The sequence below is a fragment of the Euprymna scolopes genome, chromosome 26, assembly GCF_053919585.1.
Source record: "Euprymna scolopes isolate OS-2025 chromosome 26, ASM5391958v1, whole genome shotgun sequence".
Classification (NCBI taxonomy): domain Eukaryota; kingdom Metazoa; phylum Mollusca; class Cephalopoda; order Sepiida; family Sepiolidae; genus Euprymna; species Euprymna scolopes.
The window spans coordinates 13,767,118-13,790,772 of record NC_136507.1 but is presented as its reverse complement, the minus strand read 5'-3'; the positions used below and the strand labels follow the sequence as shown (position 1 = coordinate 13,790,772).

General features: G+C 31.7%; 1 pseudogene; it reads right to left on the bottom strand.

Moving 5' to 3' along the window:
• Positions 1 to 23,025: 23,025 nt before the first annotated feature.
• On the bottom strand, positions 23,026 to 23,144 carry LOC145248375 (5S ribosomal RNA; annotated as a pseudogene).
• Between the last annotated feature and the right edge of the window lie 511 nt (positions 23,145 to 23,655).

The window sequence follows — 23,655 nt, the reverse complement described above, 5'->3', positions numbered from 1 at the left end:
CAAATCATTCCTCGTAATATATAATATTTAATAGTGGATTGATTCTATAATAATACATACGCAATCTGCATAAATTAAAATATCATGTTTAAGCGTATTATACGGGCAACGCCGGGCGTCCAGCTAGTAAACTATAAAACAACGATAGGAATTTTTGATATGTCGAAGTACGAAAATCAACTATTTGTTTTTATGATAAATTCTACAAAACGTATAGAACCTTCATAAAATCAAATACGTCGTAAAGTAGAATACTGTTGCAAAATTTGAGGCGGTGCCGCTCAGAGCACTCTTTCCTGCCGCTTCTCTTCTCTATTGTTACTTCCTCACAGATAAGATGTTGCTAATCTTAGTCTATCGTTATTTTCATGGTAGATGCTCTAATCTGTTCTAATCTCCGCGGTAAAAAAAAAAAGTTCACCACAAAAAAAGCATCGAGCTACAACAACTGTCAATAACTTTCCTATTCCCTCTATGCACCGAAAATGTAAACGGGGCAGAGCTTTTTTTGCTAGAACCACCCGTCTGTTGAACACAATACTGCGGGGTTGATTCTAAACTGACTACAACATAACCATGTTCAAGGACTATGTAAACATGTCTTTGTTGAGCCGCCTAATTTCAACTATCGTTACCAATTATCACGGTGCTGTCTCACCGGCTACTTGACAAACAAATTAACCCTTATCCTCGAGTGGTCTTTAGATCGTGATAAACGGTGAATACTTAGTATGGTTTCCGTTCTGCAAGATCTACAGCAGATGTGCTAACGGTTATATCACACAGGATTAATGAATCTCTTGACAAAGGTTTCCTTTCCGGGGCAATTGCTCTTGACATATCGAAGGCCTTCGATAAGGTATGGCATAAGGGCCTACTTCACAAGATTTCCAGTTACGGTATTACTGGAAATGTTTTCTCAATCATTAAATCATTTCTCTCCGATAGGTTCATAAGAGTAGTGGTTGATGGGCAGAAATCAGAGGCCCACAGTATTAATGCTGGAGTCCCTCAGGGGTCCATCCTGGGTCCAACTCTCTTCCTGGTCTACATCAATGATCTCCCTAAACACATACTTAAATCATTAGTTGACAACTATGCTGATGACACGACCGTCTATGGCAACACATCAAAGGCCGTAAATGACAAAGTTCTCTCTAATTCTCTCTCTCCTCTGATCTTGAGCACGTGGTACAATGGGGGAAGAGGTGGTTGGTCACTTTTAATGCATCCAAAACCAAGCTTCTATCTTTACATCAACGCTTTGATACCCATCTGGCATCAATTGAAATGGATGGCTCTCGTCTTGGAGAGGCTCCATGTTTTGACAAGCTTCTGGGTTTGACCTTTACTCCTGATCTAAAATGGAACACGTATGGCGCCACCCTATAGATACCATTATTTTCAGATTGACTCTACTCCAGAATGGTAGTTATATACAAACCACACACTACAGTAAAATATAGATCAGTTCATGAAGATACAAACAGACTAGGGTTAAATCCACACCAAAGTCAGACCTTTAGATTTCAAGCTTCTTTTGAGAATGCTTCTATCGGGGAATTTAGTTCGATCAGAGTGCTCTTCTTCTAGGGCGCCGGTTTCAAATCTCTACTTTCCCGACCTCGTGTCACATCTTCCGGCCATTGGAGGGAGATTAGTAAAAATCTACCACCGAAGATCGTCAGTCAACTCACGAAGAAAAATGACTTATTTTGCGACAAATCAAGGAAACAAATCCAAAAGACTAAAGCGAATTATTTTCCAAATTCTACTTCGTCTAAGAGAATAGATATATTCTACTTCGTCTAAGCGACAAATCACAAAGCAAATTACAAAGTAGTCTAGCTAAAATTTAGCACTAGTCATATATTTTAACTTATTGTTTCTCCCCAAACAACAGTAATGTGATTTTCTCTTGTGATTATTGTTAAGTTAAGCAACGTTGAGCCTGGTTAATATTAAAATGGGTGATCATTTAAGAATTTCAGATGTTGTATTTTTTACTCAGGCGATAATGTTCAACGGGCGCGGTGAATGTTGATCGGTTCAATTTTTCTGCAGAGAGGAATTCAATGACGCATGTCGACTTCTGAGGCACGTTTATGACATGGATTGCTTTCTTAGACACTCACACCAACAATATCTGCAACAAGGTGGTTAAACATTCAGGTCATAAATGCATGTTCAGTAATCATAATAATGTAATTTTCAATTCTCCTCTGGTCCATTCAGGCGAAATGAAAAAATAGGGGACATTAATTTTGGACGTTCTTCGAAGTAGTGTATATATATATATATATATATATATATATATATATATATATATATATATATATATATATATAAAGAGGCTATTTTGATAAACATTGCTGAGAGTAGTGTATTGTTTTTAAATCACCGAAACAATTTTTTATGGTAAACAACCGATAATCCCTAAAATAATGTTAGGCCTAGTGTGAATTCTTGGAAACAAATTAATAATGATTGCAAGAGATTAATTTACTTAAAAATACGTTTCTAGCAAAGGACTTGGGATTAGAAGTTGTTTATAATTTAGTTTTAAAGGATAAAAAACTCGGAATATATCTGTTTACAAACGTGTGTATATATAAGATACATATTATATATATATATATATATATATATATATATAAGATATAAGACTATTATTTGCTTTGTTAAAGATATATTATTTGCTTACTTCATTTTATAAGATATAAAATATACATATACATATATATATATATATATATATATATATATATATATATATATATATTATGTCATAGAATAATTGTTTCGCGGTCACATCTGTATCTAACGGTGCTTTTTCGAACAAAGCTGCTGGTCTAAAAACTGATAAATCTTTATTAAAACGTGCATACACACACATACACATACACACACACGCACATACATATATTTGCGATTCAATCTCTATCGCAGACACATACCTTTCGAGACTCCAATCTCAATCTGCCCATCGGAAACTGATCCATTTCATTGACCTTTTAGCTGTCAGGCTGAGACATTCATTCTGGGTATTCCTAGAAGATTCACTCTAATGCCTTGCATCCTCTCTTCATGATGAAGACAGTCTATTGCTTACTGTCTGGGGTACTCTGACTGAGGAATACCAGTAATGCTAGTCAGGTATTTTTTAAATGCCAGAGTGCTCTTCCTTTTAGGGGGCTGGCTTGGCTTTTTCCACATTCTGACGTTGTATTACATTTTCCTGCAGTGCGAAGGAAATATATGCCGCATAGATAGATAGATAGATAGATAGATAGATAGATAGATAAATGATGATGATGATGATGATGATGACGACGACGACGACGACGACGACGACGGCGGCATTATTTATCCTTTTCAATCCAAGAAAAAAATGTATATTTATCCTGGGGAACTCATGTGAGTCTCTGATGATTTTTTTTCTTTTCTTTTTGTATATTCATGCCATTCAATGAAACACGTGTAAGACGCAGTAATAAAACAATACGAATGTGAATTAAGTGAATACTTCTGTGATTTTGGAATATTTACTAAAGTGTAAATCCATTTTTATTGAGATGTAACAGAGTCGCTGTCACTGGTAGCAGCAGCAGCGCATAACACATATTTAAATGACCGAGTCAGTGTGCGATGTGACGTCACAACGAAGAGAAAGTAAAAGACATGGATAAAAAGAAACACGTGGCTGGAGGAAGACGAGAAAAAAAACGTGTTCAGGACATGTGGGTGACGTTACAGCAGAGACGACAAGTCACGCGCGACCGTATGGCCAAAAAATAATGGCGAGGGACACGTGGGTGATGAGAGTGTCTTAAAAAGACCCGTCGATGCGAGTATGAGTGTGTATGTGTATGTGAGTGTTTAAAACAAGAGGCATAGCGTTGTTGGAAATACCACGAATAAATGCCTTTTATCTGCAACTTTAAGAAGCGAATCGAATTTCTTCATTTCCTTTGTTTTTCCGACGGACTCTACAATTGTCACGATTAATTAAGCTCTACACATTAGCGACAACGTTATAGAGCTTAATTAATTGTGACAATTTTGAATAACTTTATTAAATATCTATATTATACGAATATATCTGTTTACAAACGTGTGTATATATAAGATACATATTATATATATATATATATATATATATATATATATAAGATATAAGACTATTATTTGCTTTGTTAAACATATATTATTTGCTTACTTCATTTTATAAGATATAAAATATACATATACATATATATATATATATATATATATATATATATATATATATTATGTCATAGAATAATTGTTTCGCGGTCACATCTGTATCTAACGGTGCTTTTTCGAACAAAGCTGCTGGTCTAAAAACTGATAAATCTTTATTAAAACGTGCATACACGTGCAGTTGTCCATTTCTGAATCATCAGTAACAAAAAAGGGGGGAAGAACCATTTGAAAGGGAAAATGTCAATGGCAGGCTACGATCTTGAAGCGCCCCGCTCAAATGTCCATGACACCCGCCACCTTGCGGCCGCGAAACCTTCAAAGGGGATTAACTGAACAGTCGAAAACGGTCGGCAGCTCCGAATGTGCCTGACAATGACGACAATAAGAAAGAAAGTCAAATATAAAAAATAATAGGAAAAGGTATCGGGTATTATTAAAGATACGTCCATTCGATTTAAGCTTTTAGCCATGAAAAAGGTATTCCAAATTTAAGCTTCGTGAAACTCAAATCTCTGATTCGTTCTACATAACATTTACAGCAGGAACTCGTCTCGCTATCACCATTGCAAAATCTTTCCTCTCTTTTTCTTTCTGCTTTAAATTAAACGGAAATCCCATGAATATAGTTGTGTTTTCTAAAAACACCCCATATCCAGTCTAATATCCAATGCGACGAATACTTTTCAATCAAGGATCCGAGGCGCAAACACCGCAAACAAGGCACAGTGCTACTTAGACGTACGAGACTACTATTTGGGACCATATCTACAGGAACGCTATGTAGGGAGTTGAGCAGCGAGACGACTGTTCACATTACACTTGAACTTCTGCATATCAGTACAGTCAGAAAAGCAGGAGGCCGAAGGGGACTTTCAAAGTCCAGCAATTCGAAGAAAGAAACTATTAGAGTAGAAGACTTTCCAGATTTATGGATCTTTGCAGTGAAGGGGTTGGATTTTGCTGCTTGTAAGTCGGGAGTATGTATGTCGTCGGGGGTACAAATGAAATTAGTTCGTCAGAGCACATTCCATCAAAATACTTGCACATTGATGTTATAAGACAGGGGTTGGAGTTTGGTTGATAGTGCGAGACCTACTAGAGTACATACTCTTTTTTTTACCCTGTAAAAGAGCGAGAGACGAGCGGTAGATGCATGTGGTAATAATACTCCATGTATGGGCAAATTGAAGCCATCGACATGTCTTTTCTGTCACAGCAATTAAGATGGATTTACGCTGTCAGAACTTACATAAATTTATTAAACATTAAAAATAACAGAATTAGTAGTATGCTATCAGTTGTGAGTCATTTTCTAACACGGTAGAAAGAGTGAACCTTCTTTGCAGCAACATTGGCAATGTTTTCAATGCATGTAATGGTTTAATAATCAGCAGGAGCGATACTAAGCATAAAATTGTGACTTAAGACTTCTTCTCAAGCATGCTACCAACGTGGGTTAAATATAGGGTTCGAATTTTCGTACAGATTCCCGAGTACGACAAAAAGATGTCCGAGTTCGACAAGATACCCCTGAAGAGAGTCGGAGGCTATATCGGCTGGGAAAGGCTTCATGTTTTGACAAGCTTCTGGGCTTGACCTTTACTCCTGACCTGAAATGGAACACGTATATCAAATCCATTGCCAAGGTCGCTGGAAAAATGGTGGAATCCTTCTACCGCTCCAGTAGATATCTCACTCCTGATGCAATTCTCTACCTATATAAGAGCCAGGCACGGCCAACGATGGAGTACTGTTGCCATATCTGGGCAGGAGCTGCTAGAAGCAACTTATCCTGCCTTGACAGCGTTCAAAATAGACTTCGTAGCTTTATGGGGGATGTCATTTTCTCTTCCCTGCAACCACGGAAGAGATGTTACGAATCTGTCTCTGCTTTATAGTTATTTTCATGGCAAATGCTCGTCTGAGCTTCAATCTATGGTCCCCCCTCGCCAAGCTTTCACGAAAAACACTCGTCTAGTCAAAACCACTATCAATAATTTCCCACACTCTTTATCTGTGCCTAAACCTAAATGCAGATTCTATGAACAACGATTCTTTCTTAGAACTGGACGCCTGTGGAACTCTCTTCCGATTGCCTGCTTTTCAGCTGACTACAATTTGATTGTCTTCAAGTCCAACGTAAACAACTTCTTGATGAACTGTCCCCCTAAGTAATCCAATTTACAAAATTCCTACTATTTATGTGTACTACGCTATAATCACATGTATACCCATTAACTCTTATCCTCGAGTGCCTCCGGGCCTTGATAAGTGGTGATTCCTGTGTAAAAAAAACGTTGTGAGAATGGCATTCAAAATGAGAACAGTAGTCCGAATTATCAAAACAATAGATTTGTCAAGACGTTTTCTTAAGTAATAAAATATTACCCATTCAACCATGGTTTACAATCCTTTCAGAGTATTATTAATCATCTATCTGACAAACTCATGCCCTTTATCGTCAAGTGGCTTTTCGGCCTTGATAAATGGCGACTCAATAATATATAAAAATAGACGGGCAAAGTTTTATATTTAAAAAATGTTATTTGAACTTTTACAGGGGTGACTAAATAAACATATTTCAAACTTAGACAAACCGACGGACAGACTAAAAGGCGGATCTGACCTTATTTAGAGACGCTTGGATAGAGTTTAAAATGCTATTAATTTGATCGTTACTGACCAACGAAAGTGTTATTTAAAACGAAAATGTAAAGGTCTTATTATTGAAACATAAATGCAATAATGTTATTTCAAACTTAAGCCTGATTGACAAAAGAAAATGTTATTTCAAACGTAGGTGTCTTTAAAAATTAAGCGTGATAAATAATATTTCAGACTTAAGTACAATAAAAATGTTATTTAAAACTTAAGCTTGATTGACCAAAGAAAATGTTATTTAAAACTTAAATGAAACTAACAAAAAATAATATTTCAAACTTAAGCGTAAATGCTGGATGAAACTGCTATTAAACGTAAAATGTTATTTAAAACAGAATTGCTACTTCAAACTTAAGCGTGACTGACCAAAGAAAATTGTATTTAAAACTTAAGCGTCAATGATGACTGAAAATGCTATTTCAAACTTAAGCGTTGCAGACAAACAGGATAAGAGCAAAATGCAAGCAAACAAACAAGGCACATTTATAGAGAGACTTTGAAGCATTTATAAAACATATGATGCCTAACTAAAAGTTAGCTTGGTGTAGATTTAAACGTGTATGACCAAAGAAAAGTGCGATTATACACTTTCTTGTGACAAACACACCCAAAAAATAATTCAAATGTAAGCGTGATAGACCAACAGATAGAACCTCTTATTATGATTCTTGGGTGCATTTAATTTAGTTGTGTCTGTTCAATCTGCGTGCTCAGCGATTAAAATTATAATCGAACTTTGAGCGTGGGATTCGACGGACAAAGCCGTTTATGAAGATGCGAGGACACTTATGAAAAGAAAGGAAAGAAATGCAATACTATAAAGAAGACGGGTAGCGTAGGCCAGATGACATGAGGCCCTAAAACGTTGTAAGGTAGACACACGGTGGTCGTGGTAGCGACGGCGGGGACGACGATGGCAGTGACGTTTGCAATGCGATGAGTCGTTTTTAAAAACGGAAAGTGCATTGACGAACACTTTTAGCGAAAGTGAAAGTGAAAGTAGATTCAAGCCACGTGTGGACGACAATGGATAAAAAGAAACGTGGGAAGAGCGGCGCGTAATGGGAACAAAAGTAGGAAAAATTTAATAAAAAGGAGATCAAATAATTTGAGACGGGCGAAATATAGATGGAACATAAGGGATATAAATCGGTTGACATAACAAAAGGCGGATTTCTGAAAGGAAGACGGACGCGTTGTTTACATCGCGACAAAAGTCGAAAACACTTGCTGTCATTTTGAACTAGCTGAAGTACCCGTTTACAATTGCTGGTAGCTTATAGACATTCTAATATACACTATCTGTCAAAAATGGCGGCAAGTAAATTTATGCTTCACCCGTGTTCGCACTATCTATTTACATAGATGTATTACTAAATTATTCAGATAAGCTCATTACTCTAGTAGTTTAGGTTTTTGGTCCCCCGACAAAACGAGAGTGGACCTGTAAATTCACCCTTGTCGTTCATCCGTTCGTTTTTTTGTTTGTTTTTTTTTTGCACTTTTCTCAATAACTACGCCTTGGAATTTTTTTGGAAATTTTGCACAAACATTGAATATGATATGAGAAAAAAAAAGTAACAGAACAGATTTTCCGGGAAAACTTCGGTTGTCTCTCCTAGTGGTTCCTCTCGGGTTAAAATGGCTAAACTTGACACTTTTGTGCTTATTAAAAAAAAATGATGGCTTGGATTTTTATAAAACTTTCTGAAAAGTTGTAACTAACTGATTTCTATATAATTTTGTTTGTCTATACTTCGCAATAACTCTTGGGTGTGCACCAGGGGCTCTTTTAAAGCTAATAAAAACACTCCATTTTTTGGACTATTTTACCATATTTCTCGAAAATTTTCTGTGTATATCTATTTAGCAGTTTTGTATGGTGCTGAACTCAAATTTAAATATGTTAAGGCCTTGGGGACTTTTGGGGCTAAATGGGGGGGGGGCAAATGATGGACTTATTAATTTCTTTTTTTGCATATTGCAGAACTCAAATTTACATATGCTAATGCCTAAAACTGCACCGTTTGTTCATTTTCACTAGGATTTGACGTTCCCTGGGGACTTTGGAGCTAAATGGGGGGGGGGGGGCAAATGCTGAACTTAGTCATTTTTTTATACCTCGTTCACTGTGCATTCACTGGGGACCATGCATTCTTCACTTGTTTCTTTTAGAGTAGAGGAGTTCTTTCCGAATTCAATTTAGCAGGAGAGATAAATCTGGGATGTTTGTCCTACTTGCTATTTGTGTTCACTCAATCATTATCTCAAAACAATTTGAAACACTCAAAATTATATAGGTACAAAATAATCAGGCAGACAGTGAAATGTTTCCTATTACTTGGTTTCTTCGAACTATTTTTCTCATCTTGAGTGTTATTCACACAATGTTTCGGTCGATGTAACCTCCGACCTTCTTCAGGTGTATCTTGTCGAACTTGGGTATCTCTCTGTTGAACTCGGGAATCTGTACGAAATTTCAAACAGAAACCTTTATTTAATCCACGGGAGTAATATCCTTTCGTTCCGTCAGCTATGACCGGGTAGAAATTTCAAGTAATTTGCAATCGCATTTTTTTGAGTGCTGACACTCACAAATAACCTTGAAAATTACTTGGTACGTCTACCCAGCAATTGTTGACGGAACGGGAGCATGCTTTCCCTGTGGATTAAATAAATGGTTTCATTCGAAATTCCGTGCAGAGTCCCGATTTCGACAGAAAGATTCCCGAGTTCGACAGAAAGATTCCCGAGTTCGACAAAATAAAGCAAGTGTGAGTAGCATCGACCGAAACATTGTGCAAATAACACTCTAGATGAGAACGGTAGTCCGAATAATCCAAATAATACGAATTACAATCACCATCTCAAAAATTCATAGTGAAACGTATCACATAATATTATAGATGTATATAAAACGTTCTTGGTGCATTGTTTTCGAATACTGTAAAACAAAACAGGAAACTTTATTTGGGACATTATTTTATTTATATATATATATATATATATATATATATATAGAGAGAGAGAGAGAGAGAGAGAGTCATCGACATACAATCGTGTTTCATTGTATCACTACTCATCAGTGCCGTTAGACAAGCATCTCTCACAAGCCAAGGATTGAACCTAGAACCGTTGTGTTGACAGTCGGCAGTTCTCCCACTCAACCATGGAATCGACGCCCGTAAATAACTCGTCGGAATGTCTATTTAAATAGACACCCGCCACCACTTTTATAGTGCTCAATCCGCCTGTTCGTAAACAAACAAACGCGGAAAAAGCAATATATATATATATATATATATATATATATATTGCTTTTTCCGCATTCTCCAAGTTTTTAAAAGATCGATCTTTTTTAGATTAATTCTTAGAAGATAAGGGCATTGTCAAAAAGCAAATAAGTTTAATGGAGATTAGTATCGATTACCTGCAAAGTATATGTGCAAAAATGAATATTGATTAATATTGAAAAAAAGATAGATAAATTAAGAAAATGTTAGATAGATAGATAGATAGATAGATAGATAGATAGATAGATAGATGCATTGAAACAGAGAATGCAGCCACACAAGAACATGTATCTATTTGTATAAAGTTAGGTATGCGCATATGCATATATATCTGTACGAGCGGGATTCACACATTAAATAATTCGTGACAGTGTCGTTGAATGTAACAATAATGACGGTGGTGGTGGTGGTGGTGGTGGTGGTGGTGGTGGTGGTGGTGGTGGTGGTGGTGGTGGTGGTGATGATGATGATGATGATGATGATGATGATGATGATGATGATGATGATGATGATGATGATGGAAGGAACGGCTATTGATAAGAAAGGTTATTATGATATTGATTTAATAAACACACAAATATTTGCAGACATGATGAATTGATAAAGAAGAAATCTGTTTTCTTCCGTGATAATTGGGATGACACCAAAAAGACATTAAAAACACGCTAGCTGAAAAAGTTGGCGTCTTGGATTATAAAAATGTCTCCAAAAATGTCAGAAATTGTGCCTTTTGGCAATTTAACAAGTCTCATCTCAATGCAATCTTTGTTAAGAAAAACATATAACCTAATTTCTTGGGGTGGTCGAATTTTGGGGGGTGCACCTAAAATATAGATCAGATGTTATGAATTTCTTTGGATAGAAAAACAAAATAGCGGATACGAATTCAAGAGACCATTAATTGTTGTTCGGATCTTAGAAATAATGAAATTAGGTTATCCCAAAAGATAAGCAATTTTTTTTACTTTTACGAAATGGCATTTGATAAAACCATTGATTATGCAAATGGGTCTCGAAATGTGAGTGATGGTGAAAGGTAAAGACCTAATGGGAGATGAAGGCAATGGGAACTTCCTGTTGAGATTGGCGTTTAGAGATACATATTTGAGGAAGAAGAAAAAAATTTCATAGTTTGAGAATTTCAAAAGCTGCCTGAGAATCGTTTACTTAGAACTTTGAAATAAAATTCTGTGAATCGGGAGGCGGATCAAGCCCACCTGATTCTTTATATAATGAAAGGCAAAAATAGACTCGAGGATACACGCTGCCTCACCGCCAGAGGATCCACATCATTCAGAGAAAAATATCTAAACTTAAGTCTCATTCGGTTTCGAGCCACTGAATCAAAACTGTGAAGAGACAAGCCCTCACATTTAGTGTTGGTTGCCCAATCTTTATTAATATAAACTGCCAATCCCAGATCATTTGCATCTTGAGACAGAAACTTATGAATGATCAGTTCATAACTTGCATTGAATAATTATCCTTGTTTTATATACTACCAGCATAGTTTTAGTTATTTTCCTCATTTTGGCTTGAAATAACCTCTACTTTCAAGTGACGCAATCTTAGATTAAGGCTTAACGGACTGTGCACTCTATCAAAAGCAACAGGGGAGAGTAGCAACTTGTCCGACTGGATCCTCTCATTAACCAGAACCCTCGTCGAAGAAACAGCACAGTCCCAGAGGGACCCAGGGCAGACACATCTTGTGAAATCACTCGCTGAATGTCGTTGTGGAAAAAGAGGTACAATTTAACCGATCATTACTAATTTTGAAGCAGCTTTTGAACATAAAGTTGCATGAAGTGGATTTAGTTTAATTCAGGTTTAAACAAAAGAAGAGAGGGTGGAATTCAATTTTAAAATTATAAAAATTCTGGTTTTTGTCAAATTTCACAGGCAGGTATTATATTATATTACATTCACATTTATATTATATTATATTCACATTATATATTATATTCACATAATATATTATATTATAAACACATATATTATATTCACATATTATATTATATTCATATATCATATTATATTACATTATATTCACATATTATATTACATTATATTCACATATTATATTATATTATATTCACATATTATATTCACATATTATATCATATTCGCATATTATATTATATTCACATATTATATTATATTATATTCGCATATTAAGTTACATTATATTCACATATTATATGATATTCACATATTATATGTACATATTATATTATATTATATTCACATATTATATTATATTATATTATATTTACATATTATATTATATTCACATATTATATCATATTATATTCGCATATTATATTATATTCACATATTATATTATATTCGCATATTATATTATATTCACATATTATATTATATTCACATATTATATTATATTCACATATTATATTATATTGACATATACTTTATTATATTCGCATATATTATATTATATTCACATATTATATTATATTGACATAGTATATTATATTCGCATATTATATTATATTATATTATATTAACATATTATATTATATTATATTCACATATTATATAATATTCGCATATTATATTATATTATATTAACATATTATAGGATATTGACATATTATATTACATTATATTCATATATTATATTATATTCACATATAATATTATATTATATTCGCATATTATATTATATTCACATATAATATTACATTCGTTTATTATATTATATTATATTCAAATATTATATGATATTATATTATATTCACATATTATTTTATATTATATTATATTCACATATTATTTTATATTATATTATATTATATTATATTCACATATTATATTATATTCACATATTATATTATATTATATTCGCATATTAAGTTATATTATATTATATTCGCATATTATATAATATTCACATATTATATTATATTATATTTACATATATTATATTACATTCACATATTTTATTATATTTGAATATTATATTATATTCACATATTATATCATATTACATTCGCATATTATATTATATTCACATATTATATTATATTTGCATATTATATTATATTCACATAGTATATTATATTTACATATTATATTATATTATATTATATTTACATATTATATTATATTACCATATTATGTTCACATATTTTATTATATTCACATATTATATTATATTATACTGACATATTTTATTATTAACATATTATATTATATTGACATATTATATTATATTATATTCGCATATAATATTATATTATATTATATTCACATATTATATTATATTATATTCGCATATCATATAATATTCAAATATTATATTATATTCGAATATTATATTATATTATATTCACATATTATATTATATTGACATATTATATTATATTATATTCGCATATTATATTATATTAACATATTATATAATATTCGCATATTATATTATATTATATTGACATATTATATTATATTGACATATTATATTATATTCGTATATTATATTATATTCATATATAATATTGTATTATATTCGCATATGATATTATATTCACATATATTATATTCACATATTATATTATATTCACATATATTATATTATATTATATCGCATATTATATCATATTATATTATATTCACATATATTATATTATATTCACATATTGTATTATATTATATTCTAATATTATATTATATTCACTTATTATATTATATTAACATATTATATTATATTATATACGCATATTATATTATATTCACATATTATATTATATTATATTATATTATATTCATATATTGTATTATATTCGCATATTAAATTATATTATATTATATTCACGTATTATATGATATTCACATATTATATTATATTATATTATATTATATTTACATATATTATATTATATTATATTTACATATTATATTATATTTGCATAGTATATTATATTCACATATTATATCATATTATATTTATATATTATATCATATTATATCATATTATATCATATTATATTCACATATTATATTATATTGACATAGTATAATGTATTCACATATTATATTATATTATATTCACATATTTATCATATTATATTATATTATATTCACATATTATATTATATTCACATATTTTATTATATTATATTCCCATATAATATTATATTATATTATATTCACATATTATATTATATTATATTATATTCGTATATTATATTTTATTCACATTTTATATTATATTCGCATATTATATTATATTATATTCACATATTATATTATATTGACATATTATATTCGGGTATTATATTATATTATATTCATATATAATATTGTATTATATTTGTCATATTATATTATATTCACATATTATATTATATTCGTATATTATATTATATTGTATTCACATATTATATTATATTATATTCGCATATTATATTATATTATATTCACATATTATATTATATTATATTATATTCGCATATTATATTATATTCACATATTATATTATATTATATTATATTATATTCGCATATTATATTTTATTATATTCACATATTATATTATATTATATTCACATATTATATTATATTATATTATATTTTATTCGCATATTATATTTTATTATATTCACATATTATATTATATTCACATATTATATTATATTGATATATTATATTACATAATATTGACATATTATATTATATTATATCGCATATTATATCATATTATATTATATTCACATATTATATAATATTATATTCACATATTGTATTATATTATATTCGAATATTATATTATATTCACTTATTATATTATATTCACATATTATATTATATTAACATATTATAATTTATTATATTATATTATATACGAATATTTTATTATATTCACATATTATATTATATTATATTCACATATTATATTATATATTATATTCACATATTATATTATATTCACATATTATATTATATTCACATATTATATTATATTATATTATATTATATTCGCATATTGTATTATATCATATTCACATATTATTTTAAATTATATTGTATTATATTATATTCACATATTATATTGTATTATATTCACAGGTAGATCGTATGCACCAATTAATAAATATTTCTTAAACTTCAATTCATGTGAAGCATTTTTAAATGGTTTTATGGTGCATGATCTGTTAACAATCTTCCATTTAGAAAAAAATATACTATTTCCGAATTGCTTTCGGTTTTATCCATTGCTATTAGACACCAATGTAACATATTCACCGAATTTCTATTCGAAAATTAAATCATGTAATAGATTTTGAACAAAATTGGAATAAGGATTCTAGACAGAAAGTTTAGTATCATTTTAATCATCCTGTGGAAGCAGAAAAGTAGCGTAAAACCGTTCTGTTCGTGAATTCGATTTGCTTGTCCTGGGACGAGTATTTTCTATGTGTTGATGTTTTAGAAGAACGTGATCACATTTGATGCTCATAGATTATTCAGGCGATAGCCGACATGTAGTCTGTTTGAGACTCGTTGTTAAACAACAATAACTTCTGTCTTCTCCATCCAGCTTGTAGGCGTATTCTTCTTTTCACTAACGCCTCTCGTAAATATTATTTCAAAAAAGAAAGCAACACAAATTCACTTAGGTTTGCTCAATCTCTCTGTTCGTTACTGTTTTCGTTGTTGTTTTTGAGGATATACATATCTACACATATAATACCTCCAAACCCTCTTCCATGGGAGTAGTAGTTATCTAAAAACTCAATCGCTTTTTTCTGCCGATTCAGTGAAAAATTTGCTAATTCGCCACGTCACACTAACAACTTCCTGTTTTTTACATATCTGCCGAGACACGTAGTTCTCGTTCAACTTTTAATGGAAAATTCAACTTTATTTAGTACTAATTTATTTTATACACCTGCATTTGAATATTATTACAGGGAGGAAGAGTCGGGGGTTGAGTGATAGGTAAAGAGGGAGAGGGGGGGGCTGTTGGGTGGAGATGCTGTTAGATAAAGAACAAAGTTCAAAAAAGGGAATCAGATCAGATCCCACACTATCCGCTAGATTTCAATGTCTGTCCGATCACGGCAATGTTGCATTCCTGTGCTTATCTTACAAGTGTTCAATGGATTGTGGTCTGATGTCTTGTCGACATACTCCAGACCGGCCAGACAAGTAGCAAATCCTATCTTTTCACTTTGGAGATCCCTGGATACCGGAAAGCCTTCAACTTTAATTGTTTCTTCTCTCTTGCTGCTATACTTAGTAACCCCCTTCCTGTTTTCTGCTCTACTGACTGCTCTAGAAGCTAAAGTGCAATGTGGACAGAGATCTGGCTACTCAACTCCCCATAATTCTCTGTTAGACATGATTCCAAATAGTAGCCCCTTACGACTAAGTGGCAATACATCTTGTTTGGAGTGAAAAGGAAATTTAAAAAAATAGAGGGAGTTGGCGGAAGGGATGAATAGCGATAATGGTGGAAAGAAAAGTAAGAGAGAGGGAGGAGGAATGTTGGTTTGAGAATGCCAGAGAAAGACAGACGGAGTAGCTGTTATAGTTAACAATCTATAATATAAATCTCACATGTCTGTTTAAATGCATGTATGTATGTATGTATGTATGTATGTATGTATGTATGTATGTATGTATGTATGTCTGCCTCAAACTTTCGACAGAGCGACGGATTTTCCCGAGATTGGTACCGTTTTGAATTTCTACTCTTCAGGCGACAAATATCGAAAAATTAGCTAAAAACATTAATTCCTTCACCCTCAACTGGGCACTTTTCTACAGGGAGGGGTCGCTTTTTTCGCCGATATTTTCGAAAGTCATCCCCTCTTTTCTATTATCTAGCTTTAATTTTAACCTTCGCCACTTCCGGTTTGATGATGAACGCAACGGCAAAGACGTCACGTTTTTTTTCACGTTCTTTTCCGCCTTCGCGATGCGGGTTCAGGCCTGCCTCCCTACTTCAACTTTTGTTTTCTTAATAAACACCCTCAAACACACTGGCAACGCTGTGAACCCAGGTTATTATGATATAACGAATGCAGAAAATAGCTTTTATGTTAAAAAATAATTTATTCAGTTCATGTATCTTTTATAAAAAATTACTCTCAAAAGAGACGTTCTCACATTTATTGATGAACTTAAAAACAGTTTTCACTAACTAAAAAATAATATTAAAATAATATAACTAAAAAATAATATTTCTGTAAAACCAACTCTGCTTTAAAAGTCTTCCTCCAAATGAAAAGGAGGTCCGCCTACACGTCCATTTATTCGTTATCAAAATAATGTTGCTGTTTTTTTTTATTGGTAAAATGATAAAAAAATATTTGAAATGATTTTTTTAATAATAATAATGGACTGTATTTGAGGAGAAACGTTTGCTTTCTTGTCATGTATCAAAGAATAATTCTCCATTTTTTTCACACACTGTGCTCACACAAAAAGTATTGTTTTTTTTTTTATTTTCCTTGCAAATTTAACAGATACACCTATCCTGGCTGAAGAACTTTAACTGTCTTGCATGCATGATATTGAGTAGTGGTCTGCTTTACTCTGCCTTACACAAGATTTCTTTGCTTGTCTTTCTTTTTAGCCATGAGATTCGTAGAATTCTCCTTAAAAGGCATATCTCTGCGGTTTCCAAACGACTTTCAGCCGCCTTCTTTTCTGTACAATATTCGCAACCGTAAAGGACAATTGACCAGACATAGTGTAAATATTGTATCCATTTTGTTTTTCCATACTTCTTTTTTTACTCCGTAAAGACTTTCATTTTTTAATTCTATGTTTACATATCTTTTGAAACTTCCACGTCTTAATATATATAAAATAAAATATGAGAAGTATAAGAAGGTTATAAAAATGTTATAGACTTCTTATATTCATTTCTATTTATTTACCAGCAATGTTTCAAGCAAACTACCTTTCTCTCATATATATATATATATATATATATATATATATTGCGAAAGTATGCTTTTTTTTATTTTTTTGAAAGACCCACCCTTACAAACTAAGTATTCGTCTTCTTCATCCTCTGTCATTTTTTAAGAAACACCTATTACACTAAAGCGGGATAATCCAATATAGTCATTCTTTCATTCAGATTCGCCTCCCTTATGTGTGTCTATTTCTTTTTACACATAATGAAATTTGATTTTTCTTCCCTTTCCTTTTATTTCTTTGTTTCTTTCTTTTCTCCCTCCCTCTTTTTCCTGTTCAGCATTTTCCTTTTTTCTATCATTTCTGTCATAATGATAACGTATCAAAGCATTAAAACTACATGTGGTTAAAGACGGTTAACATAAGATACACTTTACCATATTAAAACCAGCAGCCTCTTAGTTTCGTTTAGTGCCCAGTTGAGGGTGAAGGAATTAATGTTTTTAGCTAATTTTTCGATATTTGTCACCCGAAGAGTAGAAATTCAAAACGGTACCAATTAATAATAAATGATAGAGTTGATTATAATCACGTTTAAGGTATATGACGCGAGAACAACTACTGCTATCTTTTAAGGTAAAAACGCAGTAGTTCACGCGACTTATATTTCTAAGCGCATATATATATATATATATATATATATATATATATATATATATATATATATATATATATATATATATATATATATATATATATATATATAAGGTTTCGAATTTTTGGATCTAGTTATAAGAACGTTTACACTAATTATTTCTAACTAATTATGATTAACATTTTAATTAAATTCATAAACCAGTTGTAAGTGCTTAGAAATATAATATTTCCGAAACTAAGAGGCTGCTGGTTTTAATATGGTAAAGTGTGTCTTATGTTAACCGTCTTTAACCACATGTAATTTTAATGCTTTGATACGAAACTATGCTTTTGAATTCATTATTTTGTTTGTGTTTATCATCTAGCATCGCTTTCTCATATTTGTTCATAAACTTAAAAACAGTTTTCACTGAAAAGAAATGTTTTTGTGAAACCAACTCGGCTTAAAAACCTTCGTCCAAATGAAAAGGAACCACGCCTAAACATCCATTTATTCGTCATCAAAATAATGTTCTTTTTTTATTGTCAAAATGATAAGAATATCTGAAAGGAGTTTTTTTTATTATTAATTATAAACTGTACTTTAGGAGAAACTTTACTTTCCTGTCAGGTATCAAAAAGTAATTCTCCATTTTTTATCCTTATACGACGGTATAATCAACAGAGGACATTTCATAAATAATCACGTTTTGAAAAGAATCAGAAATTGAAAACAAAAATAAAATCATATTTTGTACGTAGAATATTCTTTATGGTGCTATTATTTACAATGACTGAAGACATTAAATAGATGAGATGTGAATGGGCGTTGTTATTCTGAAAAACGATCTAAACCAAAGGGGAATAACTCTGTCGTAAAGTTATGAATTCGAAATAGCCGTGACCAAGTACACTATCTCTCTTGTACTGCAACTGCTAATTTCTTCCTCTTTTCCTTTCTTTCTTTTCTATTTCTTTTCCCTTGCCTATTATCTTTCCTTGTATATTTGTAATGCTACCTCTTATGTGAAAAAGGTATATAACAATACAGAAACATTATTTGGGCTGACTGGAATCTCTTAACACCCTGCTCAATATTAATAAATGATAGAGTTGATTATAATCACGTTTAAGGTATATGACGCGAGAACAACTACTACTATCTTTTAAGGTAAAAACGCAGTAGTTCACGCGACTTATACTTTTTCAAAGGTGAGTTCTACAATATCTCCATATATAATATTTTGATTGCAGAAATCCCTCTCTGGACTAAAGTACCGTAGGTTTGCACCAACAGATGTCACATACATATTTATTATGTTTAGACTATTAGTCACTATCATATGTAACTTTAGAACGCCACTATAAACACATTTAGTCGTTATAATAAAATCCTACATTTCATCCTAGAAGAAACATCATCACAATCGTAACCACATTTAGAGGAAATAGTTCCTATTTTTCACTCTTAATTCCACCCCCACTAATCACCGGGATTAATTCTTCACTTTCGACAGATATAGGTTTCACCCTTCGTAACTGGATAATAAACTCATATACATAACATTATCTTTTCCTTTTCCGATTCAAAAGTCTCCCCAAACTAATTCCATTTTTTCTGATTGGCTGAGCTCTGATCATTCCTATACCGGATTAACGGTATTAGCATGCTAAACGAACGCTAATTCAAATATGGCGTCGCAATGATACCTTTTTTGCCCTATGAGTAAATTACTGCGTTCATTTTTTTACATTTTATGGCGTAACTTTGTATTCCTCTCTCTTTCTCTTTCTCTCTCTCTCTCCCTCTCTATCTATCTATCTATCTCTATCTCTATCTCTCTCCCTATCTCACTCTGTATACATTCTTCCCAGCTCTTTCGCTTTCACTCTCTCCTGCTCTCTCTCTCTCTCTCTCTCTCTCTCTCTCTCTCCCTCTCTCTCTCTCGCTCGATCGCTTCTTACATTTCTTTTTACGCCAAAGAAAAAAATAAAACATTCCACGGCGATGCCAAAGAAAAAACAAAAAATTATTTCATCTCAATCTCGCTCGTTCCCTTTGTACATTTATTCCAGTAATTAATTATATTGTTCCAAACACAGCCACGTTTTTTTAATTTCCCATATATTAAAAAAAAATAATTAAATTCAGGCAAGATAAGTACGAATTCAGTAAATGATATTGCCGAAACATTTATTTTTAAGTCGGCGACGATCGTAATAGGTTGCGCAGGTTTGAATAAAGTATATTTTAATAAAGTACATTAAAAAGGTAACTATATTTGTTTTTCCATAGCTTAATTATTAAATCATTTATATCTCATAGGTTTATAAGAGTAGTGGTTGATAGGCAGAAATTAGCTTACAGTATTAATGTTTGAGTCCCTCAGGTGTCCATTCTTGACCCAACTCTTCTTCTGTGCTTGACCTTTACTTCTGATCTGTAATGGAACACGTACATCAAATCCGTTGTCAAGGTTGCTGGTAAAATGATGGGATCCTTCTACCGCTCCAGTAGATATCTCTCTGGTGATACAATTCTCTACCTATATAAAAGCCAGGTATGTCTAAGGATGGAGTATTGTTGCCACATCTGGGCAGGAGCTGCTAGAAATTCTTATCCTTCCTTAACAAAGTTCAAAATAGACTTCGTAGCCTAGTGGGAGAAGCCATTTTCTCTTCCCGGCAACCTCTTTTTCGCAGAAGAGACGTTGTGAGTCTGTCTTTGCTTTATCGTTATTTTCATGGAAATTGATCGTCTTAGCTCCAATCTATTGTCCCACCTCGCTAAACTTTCATTAAAAACACTTGTCTATCTGAAACTACTATCAATAATTTCCCCCCCACTCTTTATCTGTGCCTAAACCCAAGCGTAGATTCCATGGACAAATCTTCTTTCTTAGAACCGCACGCCTATGGAACTCTGTTTCGTTTTCCTGCTTTCCACCTGACTACAATTTGGTCGTCTTCAAGTCCAATGTAAATAAATTCTTGAAGAGCCGCCCCCTTTAAGTAATCCAATTTACCAAATTTCCACTACTTACGATTACTACGATATTTTCCCATTGACTACTGTACACTCATTAACCCTTATCCTCGAGTGGCCTCCGGGCCTTGATAAGTGGTGATACCTTTGCAGAAATAAGAGTCACTAAGGAACACAAGGACGCGAAGATAAGTTAGAAAAGGTCAAATATATTGAAATAAAAAACATCATATACAAATGGCAACCGTCGTAGGAAGTACCGCCAAGATGGCGGACTACAGAAATTACACTGACCACGTCGAGAGTCGTAGCTGTCAGTTAATTCATACAGTTCAGAAGAGTTCATCTTTAGAGTATGGGTGAGTCTCTACAACACTTATGAATTTTTATGCTTTTGTCCTAACTACTTGTATACTGAACATTATTATAGAATAGAAGAACTAAATTACATAAAACCTATTAATATTCATGTAAACTTTCGACAATGGTGCCAGTTACTAAGTCATGTTGTTAATTACTTCAAAGTCTAGCCCGCCAATCAAAATTTCCAAACATGGTCATTTTCTTTTTCAATGAAAAACATATATTTGTGTTATAAAGATAAGTCAATAAAAATTAATTGAAAAAACTGAAAAATTCTTTTTTATGTCACGAAGGAAATAAAAGGAATTAGACAATTTTTACGAAAAAAGAAAATCAAAATCAAGAAATTCAATTTTAAGAAAATAAAAAATTGAGAAATTCAATTTTAAGAAAATCAAAATTGAGAAATTAAATTTTAAGAAAATAAAAATTAAGAAATTAAATTTTAAGAAAATCAAAATTGAGAAATTAAATTTTAAGAAAATAAAAATTAAGAAATTAAATTTTAAGAAAATCAAAATTGAGAAATTAAATTTTAAGAAAATAAAAATTAAGAAATTAAATTTTAAGAAAATCAAATTTCAATTCAAGAAAAAAACACTCGTCATAACTTCCATGAATAAATATTTATTTTTCAGATAACAAATCACTGATGGCTAATAAATTTTCTTTCAAGAATGCTTTAATAGAACTTTTTAATGTTTTTAATGATTGTTTTTACTCAAGATAATTATTTAGATTTTTTATAATGAATTAATGATAACAACAAATGTTTATTTCAGGTTCTTGCATGAATTTTCTTGATTAAAATGTCTGGGTGTGCAGTCAGCACCAACCCTATTCAGGGTTTAAGTTTCATGGAAGTATGAAATTCACAAGCGGTCCCCAGTCGCATGTATATCCCCGTTAGGGGAGATGACCACGTTAAGTTTTTGCAACTTTTTGCAGGGAGGTGTCGACGTCCTCCTACATACAGCACCTGGACTTCCCAAATTGGTCACCCATTTTAGTAATGACCAGGCTCAATGTTGCTTAACTTCGGTGATCTGACGGGAACCGGTGTGTCAACGTGATTATGCCGTATATTATTTAAGGTCTGGCAAATATTTGTCTCAGTTATAAGCTTATTTCAGGCAATATATATATATATATATATATATATATATATATATATATATATATATATATATATATATATATATATATATATATATATATATATATATATATATATATATATATATATATATATATATATATATATATATATATATGCTTCCAGATGATGCATGCTTTCATCTTGAAAAATAACAACAATAACAAAATCTAAATTTATAAGCGATAAAAATAAACAGCATAATTAATCTAGGGATTATGGCCTAACGGTTAAGGCACCGGACTGTGGTGAAACACGGTCTGAGGTTCGATCCTTAGAAACAGTTAAACTACGCCGATGAGAGGTAATGACCTTGAAACACGCGTGTACGTAGATTACTGTTTTAAAAAATAATATATATTATTTATTTTTTATAATATTTTTATCGCGTTTACTAATTTATTGTGTGATCCGATTTTCATTGGCCCAGAGTTTCGGCAC